At 46.9% G+C, this 15,636-nt stretch overlaps 1 protein-coding gene across 1 annotated transcript in view; it reads right to left on the bottom strand.

The window, feature by feature from the left end:
- The window catches only part of RAB12 (RAB12, member RAS oncogene family), a 181,246-nt gene that overhangs the window by 63,756 nt on the left and 101,854 nt on the right, over positions 1–15,636 (bottom strand). The window lies entirely within an intron of this gene.

The raw sequence follows: 15,636 nt of genomic DNA, 5'->3' as shown, positions 1-15,636 counted from the left end.
GAAGAGACTCGAGATTCTGTAATTGGTTTCATACTCTCTGACTGAGAGCCTGATGTGTTGCTGAACGATTGATGACCCGAGGACGAAGACTGATTCTGCTTGCTGACCCATACTGTGGATAGGTAGATATGACAGTGTGACTGTAATGCATTTTTATGCCTTTTCTTTCTAGGTACCAACTGCGCTGTCTTGATAGTTCCTTAGCTAGATGTTTTCCAAAAATTGTGTTCTAAATTGTTTGCATGAGGCCCCACGTGCTGATGCTAATTTGGGTTAGTTGAGGCTATTTACAGGATGACTGACGAATTGCAGGAACAAATGGTTGACAAGCTATCTTGCTGAATTCTATGTATCATATATCACTATTGCAGCTAACTTTGCCATTGATCTGCACCATTGCCTTAGAATGTGTTGTGATTCAAGCCTTGATTAGATTGCATTTCTTTCGTCGTTTTGAATAACCAGTATTGTTCTTGTATGTGTTTTATTTGATCTTGAGATTAATCTACATGACTTTAGCATTGTTAATATAAGGGAATGAAAATGTCACTTACCCAGTGTACATCTGTTCGTGGCATCAGTCGCAGTAGATTCGCATGTTTTGCAATAGCTCGCCATCTGGTGTTGGGCCGGAGTGTTACAAGTTGTTTTTCTTCGAAGAAGTCTTTCGAGTCACGGGACCGAGTGACTCCTCCTTTTGTCTCCATTGCGCATGGGCGTCGACTTCATCTTCGATTGTTTTTCCCCGCAGAGGGTGAGGTAGGAGTTGAATTGTAGTAATAGTGCCCATGCAATGGAGTGACTAAGTATGCACCTATTTAAGGTTGAGATGATACATATATAAATAATTGAAGGTAACTTCCAAACTGCTACAGGCTCCCGGGGAGGCGGGTGGGCACATGCGAATCTACTGCGACTGATGCCACGAACAGATGTACACTGGGTAAGTGACATTTTCAGTTCGATGGCATCTGTCGCTGTAGATACGCATGTTTTGCATAGACTAGTAAGCAGTTATCTCCCCAAAAGCGGTGATCAGCCTGTAGGAGTGGAAGTAGTCTGAAATAATGTTCTTAATACGGCTTGACCTACTGTGGCTTGTTGTGCGGATAACACGTCTACACAGTAGTGCTTGGTGAATGTGTGAGGCGTAGACCATGTGGCTGCCTTACATATTTCTTGCATTGGGATGTTTCCTAGAAAGGCCATGGTAGCACCTTTCTTTCTGGTTGAGTGTGCCCTTGGTGTAATGGGCAGCTGTCGTTTAGCTTTAAGGTAGCAGATTTGGATGCATTTAACTATCCATCTGGCTATACCTTGTTTTGATATTGGGTTTCCTGCATGAGGTTTTTGAAATGCAATAAATAGTTGTTTAGTCTTTCTGATGTTTTTTTGTTCTGTCAATGTAATACATCAATGCTCTTTTGACATCTAATGTATGTAGTGCCCTTTCAGCTACGGTATCTGGCTGTGGAAAGAACACTGGAAGTTCCACTGTTTGATTTAGATGGAACGGTGAAATAACCTTTGGCAAAAATTTAGGATTGGTCCTTAGGACGACCTTATTCTTGTGTAGTTGTATAAAAGGTTCCTGTATTGTAAACGCTTGAATCTCGCTTACTCTTCTTAGGGAAGTAATGGCGATGAGAAATGCCACCTTCCAGGTTAGGAACTGTATGTCGCAGGAGAGCATGGGTTCAAAAGGTGGACCCATAAGTCTAGTTAGGACCACATTTAGGTTCCATGAAGGAACAGGAGGTGTTCTTGGTGGTATAATTCTCCTAAGGCCCTCCATGAATGCTTTAATGACTGGTATCTTATATAGGGAAGTTGAATAGGTAGTCTGCAGGTATGCAGATATTGCTGCAAGGTGTATTTTAATGGAAGAGAAAGCCAGGTTAGATTTTTGTAAGTGAAGCAAGTAACCCACTACATGTTCTGGAGTTGTGTGTAATGGTTGTATTTGATTAATATGGCAGTAGCAAACAAACCTCTTCCATTTACTTGCATAGCAGTGCCTGGTGGATGGCCTTCTGGCTTGTTTTATGACTTCCATACATTCTTGGGTAAGTTGTAAGTGCCCGAATTCTAGGATTTCAGGAGCCAGATTGCTAGATTCAGCGATGCTGGATCTGGGTGTCTGATCTTTTGGTTGTGCTGTGTCAACAGATCTGGCCTGTTGGGCAATTTGATGCAGGGTACTACTGATAGGTCTAGCAGCGTTGTGTACCAGGGTTGCCTTGCCCAAGTTGGTGCTATCAATATGAGTTTGAGTTTGTTTTGACTGAGTTTGTTTACCAGGTAAGGAAGGAGAGGGAGAGGAGGAAAAGCATAAGCAAATATCCCTGACCAGTTCATCCATAGGGCATTGCCTTGGGACTGTTTGTGTGGGTATCTGGATGCGAAGTTTTGGCATTTTGCGTTCTCCCTTGTCGCAAACAAGTCTATCTGAGGTGTTCCCCAGAGTTTGAAATAAGTGTTCAGGATTTGGGGGTGAATTTCCCATTCGTGGACCTGTTGGTGATCTCGAGAGAGATTGTCTGCGAGTTGATTTTGGATCCCTGGTATAAATTGTGCTATTAGGCGAATTTGGTTGTGAATTGCCCAACGCCAAATCTTTTGTGCTAGCAGGCTTAACTGCGTGGAGTGCGTCCCCCCTTGCTTGTTTAGATAATACATTGTTGTCATGTTGTCTGTTTTGACGAGAATGTATTTGTGAACTATCATTGGTTGGAAAGCTTTTAGTGCTTGAAAAACTGCTAGAAGTTCTAGGTGATTTATATGCAGTTTTGTTTGATGTACGTTCCATTGTCCTTGTATGCTGTGTTGATCGAGGTGTGCTCCCCACCCTGTCATGGAAGCATCTGTTGTTATTACGTATTGTGGCACTGGGTCTTGGAAAGGCCGCCCTTTGTTTAAATTTATGTTGTTCCACCACAGAAGCGAGAGGTAAGTTTGGCGGTCTATTAACACCAGATCTAGAAGGTGACCCTGTGCTTGTGACCATTGTGATGCTAGGCACTGTTGTAAGGGCCTCATGTGCAGTCTTGCGTTTGGGACAATGGCTATGCATGAAGACATCATGCCTAGGAGTTGTAGTACCATCTTTGCGTGTATCCGTTGTGTTGGATACATGCGTTGTATGATGGTGTTGAAATTTCGAATTCTTTGTGGACTTGGAGTGGCTACTCCTTTTGATGTGTCTATTATGGCTCCCAGGTATAGTTGTACCTTGCGCAGCAGAATTTTGGATTTTGTGAAATTGACGGTGAACCATAGTTTGAAGAGGGTTTGTATGATATGATTTGTGTGATTTGAGCACTGTATTAACGAATGGGCCTTGATTAGCCAGTCGTCTAGATATGGGAACACATGTATTTGCTGCCTTCTTATGTGTGCAGCGACTACCGCTAGACATTTGGTAAAGACTCTCGGTGCGGTTGTTAATCCGAAAGGCAGTACCTTGAATTGGTAATGTATTCCCTTGAATACAAACCTTAGGTATTTCCTGTGCGATGGGTGTATTGGTATATGGAAATAAGCATCCTTGAGGTCTAAAGTTGCCATGTAGTCGTGTAGTTTTAGCAATGGCAATACTTCTTGTAGTGTGACCATGTGAAAGTGGTCTGATTTGATGAAAGTGTTCACTACTCTGAGGTCTAGGATTGGTCTCAGCGTTTTGTCCTTCTTTGGTATCAGAAAGTACAGTGAGTAAACTCCTGTGTTTATTTGTGTGTTTGGCACTAATTCGATTGCATTCTTTTGCAATAGTGCCTGCACTTCTATCTCCAGGAGATTGGAATGGTGTGTTGTCAAATTTTGTGCTTTTGGTGGTATGTTTGGAGGGAATTGTAGAAATTCTATGCAATAACCATGTTGGATAATTGCTAGAACCCAAGTGTCTGTAGTGATTTCCTCCCATGCTTTGTAATAATGACTTATTCTTCCCCCCACTGGTGTTGTGTGGAGGGGGTGAGTGACATGTGAGTCACTGTTTAGTAGTAGGGGTTTTGGGGCTCTGAAATCTTCCTCTATTTCTAGGGAATTGCCCTCCTCTATATTTTCCCCGAAAACCTCCTCTATACTGTCCCTGGTAACTGGACGGTGTTGCTTGTGAGGTGCTGGCTTGTGTGCTCTGACCCCGAAACCCCCCTCGAAAGGGTGTTTTACGGAATGTGCTGTAATTCCCTCTGCTCTGCGGGGAGTAGAGTGCGCCCATGGCTTTGGCAGTGTCCGTATCTTTTTTGAGTTTCTCAATCGCTGTGTCCACTTCTGGACCGAACAGTTCTTTTTCATTAAAAGGCATATTGAGAACTGCTTGTTGAATCTCTGGTTTAAATCCAGACGTTCGGAGCCATGCATGCCTTCTGATAGTTACAGATGTATTAATTGTCCGTGCAGCTGTATCTGCAGCGTCCATGGAGGAGCGGATCTGGTTGTTGGAAATGGTCTGTCCCTCCTCAACCACTTGTTTTGCCCTATTTTGTAAGTCCTTGGGCAGATGTTCAATGAGATGTTGCATCTCGTCCCAGTGGGCTCTGTCATAGCGCGCAAGTAGTGCCTGGGAGTTCGCGATGCGCCACTGGTTTGCAGCTTGTGCTGCGACTCTTTTACCAGCTGCATCGAACTTGCGGCTTTCTTTATCTGGGGGTGGTGCATCTCCAGATGTGTGAGAGTTGGCCCTTTTCCTAGCTGCTCCTACAACGACAGAGTCTGGTGGCAGCTGTGTAGTGATGAAAACTGGGTCTGTAGGAGGCGCCTTATACTTTTTTTCCACCCTTGGTGTGATTGCCCTACTTTTGACCGGCTCCTTAAAGATTTCTTTCGCGTGCCGGAGCATACCAGGGAGCATAGGCAGGCTTTGGTATGAGCTGTGGGTGGAGGAGAGTGTGTTGAATAAAAAATCATCCTCGACCTGTTCTGAGTGGAGGCTTACGTTGTGAAATTGTGCTGCTCTAGCCACCACTTGAGAATACGCGGTGCTGTCTTCTGGTGGAGATGGCTTCGTAGGGTATGCCTCCGGACTGTTATCTGACACTGGGGCGTCGTATAGGTCCCATGCGTCTTGATCTTGGTCACCCTGGCTTATGGTGGTGTGAGCTGGGGAGTGTGATGGAGTTCGTGCTGGTGAGACGTTAATCACGGGCGGAGGAGAGGGTGGTGGGGTAACTCTTTTCACCACTTTTGGTTGTGGTGTCTGTTCAGTTTGGAACTCCAACCTTCTCTTTCTTCTAATGGGGGGAAGGGTGCTTATTTTTCCTGTCCCCTGCTGTATGAAGATACGCTTTTGCGTATGGTCCACATCAGTTGATTGTAGCTCTTCCTCAAATCTATGCTTTTGCATTTGGGAGGTTAGCGAGTGCTCTTCTGTATAAGAGCCTGAAGCTGGGTCGCTTGCAGTTTGTTTCGGCACCGAAACCTTGTCTGCATGTTTTTTCGGCTCCGAGGTGACTTTTTTCTTTTTCGGGGCCGAAACCTCTCGGCGTCGATCTTCTTCGGTGCCGCTGTCTCGGCGTCGAGCCGTGTCCACACCGGCATCTCGGTGTCGAGGCTTGTCTCCAGCACTTTCTCGGTCCCGAGAAGGCTGCGTGCCAGTGTCTCGACCGGAGTCGGACGATCTCGGCACTGTTTGGGCCTTTTTCGGTGCCGACGGTCGGTCACCGAATTTATGGGTGGAGCCATGGCCTGATGGCAGTGGCGTCCCCTGGGCCTTGTAAATCTTCCTCTGTGTGGTTTTCGACGTCTTACTCACGGTTTGTGTATCGTCGAATCCTTCGGAGTCCGATTCTTGGATCGAGAAGGTACCTTCCTCTTCCTGCTCCTCGAACTCTCGGTGGGCTGTCGGCGCGGACGCCATCTGAAGTCTTCTGGCTCGACGGTCTCGGAGTGTCTTTTGGGACCGGAACGCACGACAGGCCTCACAGGTGTCTTCACTGTGCTCAGGTGACAGGCACAGGTTACAGACCAAGTGTTGGTCTGTATAAGGGTATTTATTGTGGCATTTGGGGCAGAAACGGAACGGGGTCCGTTCCATCGGCGTTCTTCAGCACGCGGTCGGGCCGACCAGGCCCCGACGGGGGATCGAAAAACTACCCCGAAGGGCACCGGAGCTCTTCGATCTTCGATGCGGTGTTGAATCTAAGTACGCCGATCCCGAACGCAACAATACCGACGAAAATCTTCCGAAATTAGCTAATTTTCCGTTCCGAAACTCGGAGCGACAGGAACACGTCCGAACCCGATGGCGGAAAAAAAACAGTCGAAGATGGAGTCGACGCCCATGCGCAATGGAGACAAAAGGAGGAGTCACTCGGTCCCGTGACTCGAAAGACTTCTTCGAAGAAAAACAACTTGTAACACTCCGGCCCAACACCAGATGGCGAGCTATTGCAAAACATGCATATCTACAGCGACAGATGCCATCGAACATAAACTTACTAAACTTTACTAAAGGCGTGGTTATTCATGGCTGAAAAGTCATGGCGCGTGACAATTACTGACTCCATTGAATATTGATTTGGCTGATTATTGATTGTTGTTTCTGTTCTGGAGCTATGGTAAGAACATCTTAAACGAGTCAAAATGTTCATCGACCTATACGCGTACCCTTGTAAGTTTACTTATTAAGGACCGACGTGCTAACACTTTCACACCTTAAATGTTCTGTGGGACTGATTAAAAAGATCCTTGGGGCCTTATCTGGAAAGCACTGGAGTGGTGAGTTAGTGAAACTGAGTAAGTGCTCTGTAACTTTGTAGAAACCACTCCCAATATGTAGGGCTGCAAAATACTAGAGGATTTTTTCCGATCAAACAGAGTTTTTGAAATGCTCTCGCATTTCTAGACTCAGCAAGGACAAATTAGCTCGTTGAGGAATGAAAAGTGCCAGATGAAGTATTTGCTGAAATTCCTATCTAATAGACCATGCCTTCAACCTACCAAAAGACGTTATTAAGTACAAATGTTAAAGGAAGATCGCATTATGGTATCTTTGTATCTCACACCATGAATCAAGATTAGATCTGGCCTTCGTAATATTCTCATATGTCTGGCAGGAAAAGCAGGACCTCCCACCTGAGTAGATCTTCTTACTCAGGTTCTACCCAAAGAACTCTACAGTTTTGATGCCATTATCAAGATTAACGTCTAAGATTAACAGCAGGTGATTAGGGGGAATACCTTATGACAGTGTACACACATTGCCACTGTTGTGGTGGCAGTTGTTTTCCAAAAATGTTTTCATAAATTGTGTACATTTCATGCATGTATGAGAAATAAAGCTTGCTAACCCCCACAGGACAATGGTCTAATGACAACTTTGTGAAAAAATCACAAAGGATATTCTTGCAGTGACACTATAACAGACAACCATGCAAGGCATATTTAGGAGAAACACAGCAGTTCTGTTTAGTCACACACAAGCAATTACAGATCATGAATGGTCACCTGTGCTCAAAGGACTGTTTGTTAGTAACTCACATGTGGACAATACAACAGCAGCTTTGGTGGGTACAGTGGAGGATGCAGCAATCTGCAAGCATATAACGTGGTAGTCATCTAATTTTATTGAGCCATGCATAGAACTTGAATGTGATCCAGTGGGCTTCATCAGGGTCGATAATTATTTTCATATATCCAAATGCGTTTGTCAACAGAAGTGTAATTCTGTATTAAATAACAGAAAGATACTTTGTACTGGAGGACTTAATTATATAAAATAATAATAATAATAATGTTACCCTGCTTGCCAATTTCTTCAGGGCATACCTTGGTGATTTCCTGTATGCATGTTCTACAGAGAAGGTTAATTACACTGGATGTTTTCCATTGAAGTAACATACAACTATTCATTGAACCAGTTAGTGTACATCGATAATGGTCTGAAGATGGCATCTGATTTGTGCTAGCCACCAAGTGGTTGTAAGATTTTGTTTTAAAAACCTCTGGCATTTCAGTGGGCTCCAATTCAGCCACTTCAGGCTTTCATGGCAAAATGTAAAGAGGCCTTCATTTAAGGCATGAAGGGCAGCAGGAAAACAAAAAAGCTGATTATCAAATTATCAATAATATTTTTTGGTTTGTGTTGACAAAAAGTTCTTGTACAAAATGTCAATGATCTGAATTGTAAACACAAACTAATTTAAATTCTTTATCACTTTGGTACTGAACAAACTGATTTTCTGGAAGTGCGATCAACGTGGCAAGTAGATAAACAACTTGTACACTAAAGAGGTGAATAGAAATTAACATGTACATGATATAGACCTCCCTACAAAGTTTTTGAAAAATCATGTTCAATATTTGTGTGCGATGCTATTAAAAAAAGATCATACTGGACAACAATACATACTTAAAAGGACTAGAAAAAACTAGCCTGAATGTCAGAAAAAGAGGTTACAGTAAATATATGATAGGAAATGTGATTCAGAATGCTTATGGAATACCATATGGCAATTAATTAAGAAAATATTGAAAACCATGAACGTAAGACCAGTGTTCATCAACAATTACTTTTTTTTTTTTTAAATCTTTTTATTAATGTGGAGAACACAGCATCACATACATTTGAGCGCCGGGGCTGCTCTTATAATATATAATATGTGACCCAGATTTATAACAAGAGAAAGAGAATGAAAAATAGAATAACAAAGAGAAAGGACAGAACTATACTGTACGATGGTGTGGGATATTCTAGTAGGCATTCCGAGATAAGGTAACAAACCATAAGACATCTGATCCCTCGCGGAATTTAGCCTAATTGGTAAGCTATATGGTGAGGGGAGTGAGGGGGCAGGAGAGACAAGGGGTGGGGCGGGCAAAGCGAGAGCGCAAAGAAAAGGGAACAGCGGGGTGAAAAGGAGAGGTTATCTCCCTAACAATATTAGTTTGATGTTCCGCAACGCTTAACCTGGTGGTCAGCTAGAGGTATGCGGATGGAACTCCAGTGCAGGCCGCCAATGACCGCCAGTCATCGTAAGATCAGCCCCTGCTCCAATTTCCAGCGGTGCATCATGACCAAAGCCCTCCTGGACTGGTCCTTTATGTCCCCTGAGTGTCATCACTCATGCATTTGTTCATGCTATATGTACTGTGTGATATGTTACAAATGATGTGTGAGTTAGGATCGTGGCGTGTGCCTCCAGGCCACATGGTCAAACTAGATCCTATTCTATTTCATATGTGGGTGTGTGTCCGTTGGTGCTATCTATGTGATCATGGTGGGCGGGTATCGTCTTTAGTTTCAAGTGATGTGAATAATGCATCCCATGCATCTATCCCCTTGATCTGTATCACTCTATCCCGGAGTGAGTGCAGCACTTGAGCCTCTGCTCTCGCCAACTTCAGCATATCTCTTATCAAATTAAGGGTATCTGGTACATTCAGCACTTTCCATTGCATCGCTATTAGGCGCTTGAATAACATAAATGCCAACTCATTGCATCTTTGTACTTGTTTCTTCCCTTTCGGGTTTGGATGGATACCCAGTAAACATGATGCGGGTGTGGGAGAGAGCGGACGCCCAACCAGCTCAGCAGTCAGAGCAGTTATGTCCTGCCAGGCACGCAACAGCGGCGGACATTCCCACATCATATGAAAAAAGGTTGCGTCTGTGTCCCCGCATTGTGGACACTCCTGAGGAGAGTGAGGAAACATGTGTTGTAGCTGGTGCAGAGACAGATAGCTCTGATGTAAGTAGTTAAATTGAGTGAAGCGAAATCTAGGATTGCGAGATACAGTTCGTACCAAGCCAAGTGCCGTGCCCCACTCTCGTTGGTCCAACGGAGCTGGGAGAACCCTGTATCACCTCACCTTCGGCTTGGGTTGGCTAATAAGACTTTATATATCTGGGACAGCAGTTCATGCAGTATAAGCGATGTTGGAGGTTCCCCATCTCCACATCGCCAAGTCCGATGTGTGAGTTGTTGTAGGGCATAATATGTCAGAAACCATCCCCGGTCCACGTCATATGTCGAGGAAAGTTCAGCATATGACATCATGCGGCCTTCTAGAAATATGTCCCCAACCATTTGTATGCCTCTCGCGGGCCACTGATGCATCTTATGATGTCTGGTCAGTTTAGAGATCCCTGGGATGGATAGTAGTGCAATCCGGGGTGAGTGTCAGGGAGGTCCGATTCCCGCCGATTATATAGTGGCGCCAGCACCAATGAGCAATGTGCGTCCAAGTGTTACGCTGGCCAGTTGGACTATTGTGATCCAGCAACCATCCCAACACGTCTGTACATCCTAGGATGGTGTGTACTAATTTCGCCTCTGAGTTCGAGGGGTCTTGCAACCAACGCCAGGCCCACTGTGTTTGCGCAGCAGCACAATATAATTTGTAATGTGGCGTGCCCAGTCCACCTAATTCAAGCGGTAGCTGCGTGGCTGTCAATGCCACGCACCGGCGGCCTCCCCCCCATATTAAGTCCGTCTTAAGGCTATTCAGTGATGTGAAGAAATCACGAGGGATCAGTAGCGGTAGAGCGATGAAGTGATAAAGCATGCGCAGTAGAATAATCATCTTGGAAATTGCTACCCTGCCCATGGGCGATAGCGGGAGCGATCTCGAGAAAGGCAGGGGTCCTCTAATTGATCGGAGCGTGCGTCCTAGGTTGCCCTCCCTCAGGTCAGCGACACCATGGTATATTTGTATGCCTAGGTATTTAAAGGTAGTGTGTGCCCACTGAAGTGCGTGTGTCAGGGCGCTGGATCGCAATTCCTCCAGTGACGGCGCTAGCAGGAACAGACAGGACTTGGACCAATTCACTCACAAGCCTGAAATATCTCCGAATTGGTCTAGTAGTTGCAGCATACCCGGCAGCGTGGCCGTGCAGCCAAGCAAATATATCAGCGCATCATCCGCATCTAATGAGATAATCTGATAACCGTCCTCATATGGTGTGCCCCCCATTCCTGCGCTCTCCTTCCGAGTTGTGCTGCCAGTGGTTCTATTGCCATGCGAACAAAAGCGGAGACAGTGGACATCCGTGCCTCCTGCCCTGCCTATCAGAAACTCGTCCGATATTATCCCGCCCGTTTTAACCCGAGCGACAGGGTCAGCAAACAGGATTTTTTATCCACTTCATAAAAACACTCCCAACCCCCAGCTGGTTCAGCGTCTCCAACAAGAAGGGCCAGCCCAACGTATCAAACGCCTTTTCAATGTCCAGAGAAACCGCTACTCGATCGTAATCAAGCTTGGGCGCAGCTCTAATGAGCTGTAGTAGACGCCTAATGTTTATAAAAGTGTTGCGTCCCGAGATAAAGCCTGATTGGTCCTCATGGACCAGCAATGGCATCAACGGGAGTAGGCGATTCGCCAAGATCTTACCTATTACCTTGCAATCCAGATTCAGTAGAGAGAGGGGACGGTATGAGTGGACATCCAATGGGTCCTGCACTGGTTTCGGAAGGACCACTATCACCGCCTCCCGTTGCGATCCAGACAACCTACCCTTCTCGAGCGCCTCGTGTAACATTTCTACATACGGCTTAATTAGTTGTCCCGAGCATGCGCAGTAGTACTCTGCTGGAAGACCATCACTACCTGGCGCTTTGTTGCCTGCTAGTTGTTAAATGCTATCTGAACCTCTTCCGCTTCTTTAGGTTTGTCTAATTCACTTTGCTGCGCTTCAGATAAACAAGTCAAAGGGAGTACATGAAAAAATTCTGTCAGTTGCTCTGTGAATGGGGAGTGGGCTGTGCTGCGTATAAGGTACTATAGTATCGCCGAAATGCATTGTTTATTCCTGCTTGGCTGTTGGTCATTACGGCTGACCTTAATCTTATTGCACCTATTGGTCTGTGTTGCTGTTCCCGCTGCACCAGCCAGGCCAGCAGTCTACCCGAACGGTCCCCCTCAGAATGTGCCCTGGCTACATAATAGCAATAATCATATCTACGCAAGCGCGTGTCGACTTCGCTCGTCCGCAATCGAAGCACCCGTAATTCCTCTCGGGTCACAGCACCCGTCACCATCTCCCGCTCTGCGTCTCAGAGCTCAGTTTCTGCATTCCTCAACTCGCCTACCAGCATCTGCCGCTTCCCCCCGCTGCCGACATGCAGAGGCCTCTAACCACCACCTTGTGGGCATCCCATTCCAAAGCACGCGACAATGCTGTCCCATTATTGAGTTTAAAATACGCAGAAATGTGTTCTGACAGCTTGTGACGGAATGGTGTGTCTAACAGTAAGCTTGGTTGCAGCCGCCAGGTGGAAATATGCGCCCTCGCTCTACCCCAATGAGTGTTACCTAGCAATGGGCAGTGGTCCGATATTGTTTTAGCTAGATAGGAAGCCTCCTTGAAGTTGCTAACTAGTTCGGCCGAGCAGAGCAGCAGGTCTATACTGGTGTGAAGGTGATGAACCGGGGAAAAAAATGAATATTCCCTTTCCAGGGGATACAGCGTGCGCCATACATCCACTAGACTGTGCTCTGAAATCCAGGTCTGGAGCACTTAGGAAGTTTTTCGACAAGGAGCACCGTCCAACGGGGGATGAGACCTAGCCTTATCTATGTCCGGTACGCAGTTCCAATCCCCGCCCCATATATATTGTGAAGTGGGATCTTGGAACAACTGGGGAGTGAGCGACAGGAGAAATTCTCCTTGCTTTGTGTTGGGAGCATATAAACCAGTTATAATGAGCGGTTTACCATCCCGGGAGCCCTCTAACTGTACATACAGGCCATCCACGTCAATTTTATGATGCTCTACTATGTAGGGTACTTCGGGGGCAATCCATACTAACACTCCCTTGGCGTATGCAGAATACGAGGTACCATAAAGCTAGACCACGCCATTTATTCTTAAGACTACGTAATTCGTCTAGTGTTAAGTGTGTTTCCTGTAGTATGGCAATATGTATTTTGTATCTTTTAAGGTATGCGTTGATCTTGCAGCGCTTATTGGAGATAGCCATGCCTCTCACGTTCCAGGTTATTATGTTATAGGTGGACAATCCCATATAAACGGAAGTTCACACAATGGTGTTAGCATCATCTGGATACCTGCCCAGGAAGAGAATCTTGAACCATGTATTCCTGTCCCCCCCCCCCCCCCATCTCCAACCCACCCCTGCCCCCCCTCCCAGAACCCCATCATCTAACGTGAGTGAAAAAGGATAGAAAAAAAGAATGGAAATGAACAAAAAGAAGACTTCTTAGATGAAGCCCAACTTGTAACACTAAGGCACAACAGGTGTCAAGTGTAGTAACTGTCATGGGTTACTCAGGTGTCCAGTTAGGGTGTGGGTGGGTGTGGGGGGGGGCGTGGGAGTGGCTCCGGTAAGTCCAGTCGTGACAGTCCCAGCTGGATGTTCATCACCCCCACCTCACCCCATGCGCCCCACCGCCTTCTTCGTCTCAAGCATCCTCATTCCTGTCTAGGAGGGGACTCTCAAACCAGACGACAAGTGGAAAGCGCCAGTCTGGTCATGAAGTCCCGCTGGGACGTCCGATGGGTTCCAGTTCGCCAGTCTGTTAATATGCACTTCGGCTTAGGGCTTAAATGTCATCCGCCATGCGTGGTGTTAGCTTCGGGCCGAGTAACGAAGGAGAAGTAGAGCCGCTAGATTGACCCGCCAAAAGGTCCAAATTTGCCCCTTTGGTATTCCGGTGAATCTGGCGTTGTGGTTAAGTAAACAAGGTGGCCTCGCTCAGGGCCCGTTCCTGGCTTTCAGCAACTTGTACCTTGGATGGGCGTGGCTCAGGCTTTGGTTTCTTTCTTCGTCGAGGTTGGGGGTTGAGACACGTTCCTTGTTTGTCGTCATCATGTTTAAGCTGAGCCAGCCCTTTGGCATGGAGCCAGGTACCAGCATCTTCAGGGGATGGAAAAATATGCGTCTTCTCCCCGTCTATTACCCGGAGTGGTGCCGGAAACAACAGGGAGTAGGAGAGGTTATTGTCGCGCAATAGTTGTTTTACTCTTGTGAAGGACGCACGCCTGCGTTGTACTTCGACGGTGTAGTCTGGATACGCCATTATTACATTGCTGTCCATCTGTATGGGGCCCTGAGTCTTGAATCTTTGGAGAATCTGATCTCTGTCTCGAAAGTTTAGGAGGCGTGCTATCAAGGGCCAAGGGGGGGTGGGGGGCACCCGGCCGTGGTAGTCCGCTTGGGATTCGGTGAGCGCGGTCTACGGCGAACATGAGTGATGCAGTGGTCGTCATCACCTTATCTAGAAGCCACGTCTCCAGAAATATTTCAGCATTCGGTGACTCCACTCACTCCGGGAACCCCATAAACCGGATGATGTTTCTCCTGGAGCGCCCTTCTGCATCTTCTGCTCTCCTCTACAATTGATTCACCTCTGTTTCCATGCGCTGTACCTGGTCACATAGATCTTTGATTTCTGGTAAAGTTACCGTAAGCGCCTGTTCATTTTCGCTGACCTTGTCTGCCAATTTGCAGTGGTCCGCCCTGAGCAGATTCACTTCGACTACTACCGACCGAGTCTATCTTCCCTTCCAAGGGAGTTTTTGTTTCTAACACTGCTTGTAGTAGCTTATCGAATTGTGCTGAGTGCGCTTATAGAGTCAGATTCATTTGTTGTAACGCAGCAGCTTGTGTCCCTGCCAATCCTGCTGGGTTCGGTTCTTCTGAGTCCACCATTAGCTGCGGCCTAGGTTGTTTTGGCTTGACCATATTTGTATGGGTCGCTGTGTCATGGCCGAGGGCACCAGCCAACCCACGTCTCTTGAGCCGTCAAGCAAGCTGCTGAACCAGAGGTGGGGTGAAAAAGACCACATAGGCCGAATCTATCCCCTATCGCAGCACAGATGTGAAAGTTAGATTGTCTTGTGAACCCCGTGTGCCAACGCCGTGTATGGGGTTACGGTGGGTATATCTATCAGCTGTGGCCAGTTCAATCTCCAACTTCAATCTTGGCACATCCTGTACCTTCTCAAGTGTGTTACTGCTAGTTTAGCAGTAAGATGTTCAGAAACTACAGGTGGGCTGAATCACGGAGGGCCCGCCTCAGCAATAAACCCTACGTCAGGGCTAGTTAATCGCAAGGGTTGGTAAACGTTTGTGACCCGTGCAGGCCCCGACATGCACAGCTATTGAGTGTTAACTGTAAGTGCTAGAAGGACAATCCAAGGCCCTGCACAACAACCCAGGCTGTGATCAGGAGGTTCATCTCTTCAGGGGATGACTGCGCAGTTGTGCAAGCGACTGCTCCACTTTACGGAGTGAACCATGATCCAGTCCTCTGGTCACCAAAACCTGGTTCTTACTGTCGGTGCGATCGCCAGCCCATCCACCGAACACGACAAACCTTACTGCCACGGTAGCCTCGCGTGTAGTCTTTTTGCAACCCCCATGTCGTTTTTGCCGGCGCCCCCTAGTCCCAACTGCACTCTTCAGGACGCCTTCGCGCTCCAGCGTGCCACGCTGATGTTATCACTCGTCTTCTGACGTCCCTGCAAGCAAGTGTCCCCGGCGCTCACCACATGGCCGCCCGCACCTTCCCGGCTGCTAGGCCGTGCCGTCTTCAGATAGCTCCGATCTGCGACACTACGTCCTCAAACATTGCCGCCAGGTCCGGAGCAAGCCATGTATGTGTGCGGGCCAGGCGAACCCGAAGTGCTCGGATATGGCCTCCCTGTCTCACGGGGTGATCCGCGCGGGT

This window comes from Pleurodeles waltl, chromosome 2_1, assembly GCF_031143425.1.
Source record: "Pleurodeles waltl isolate 20211129_DDA chromosome 2_1, aPleWal1.hap1.20221129, whole genome shotgun sequence".
NCBI classification, from domain to species: Eukaryota; Metazoa; Chordata; class Amphibia; order Caudata; family Salamandridae; genus Pleurodeles; species Pleurodeles waltl.
Note: the sequence above shows the minus strand (reverse complement) of the source record. Positions and strands in the feature narration are given on the sequence as shown.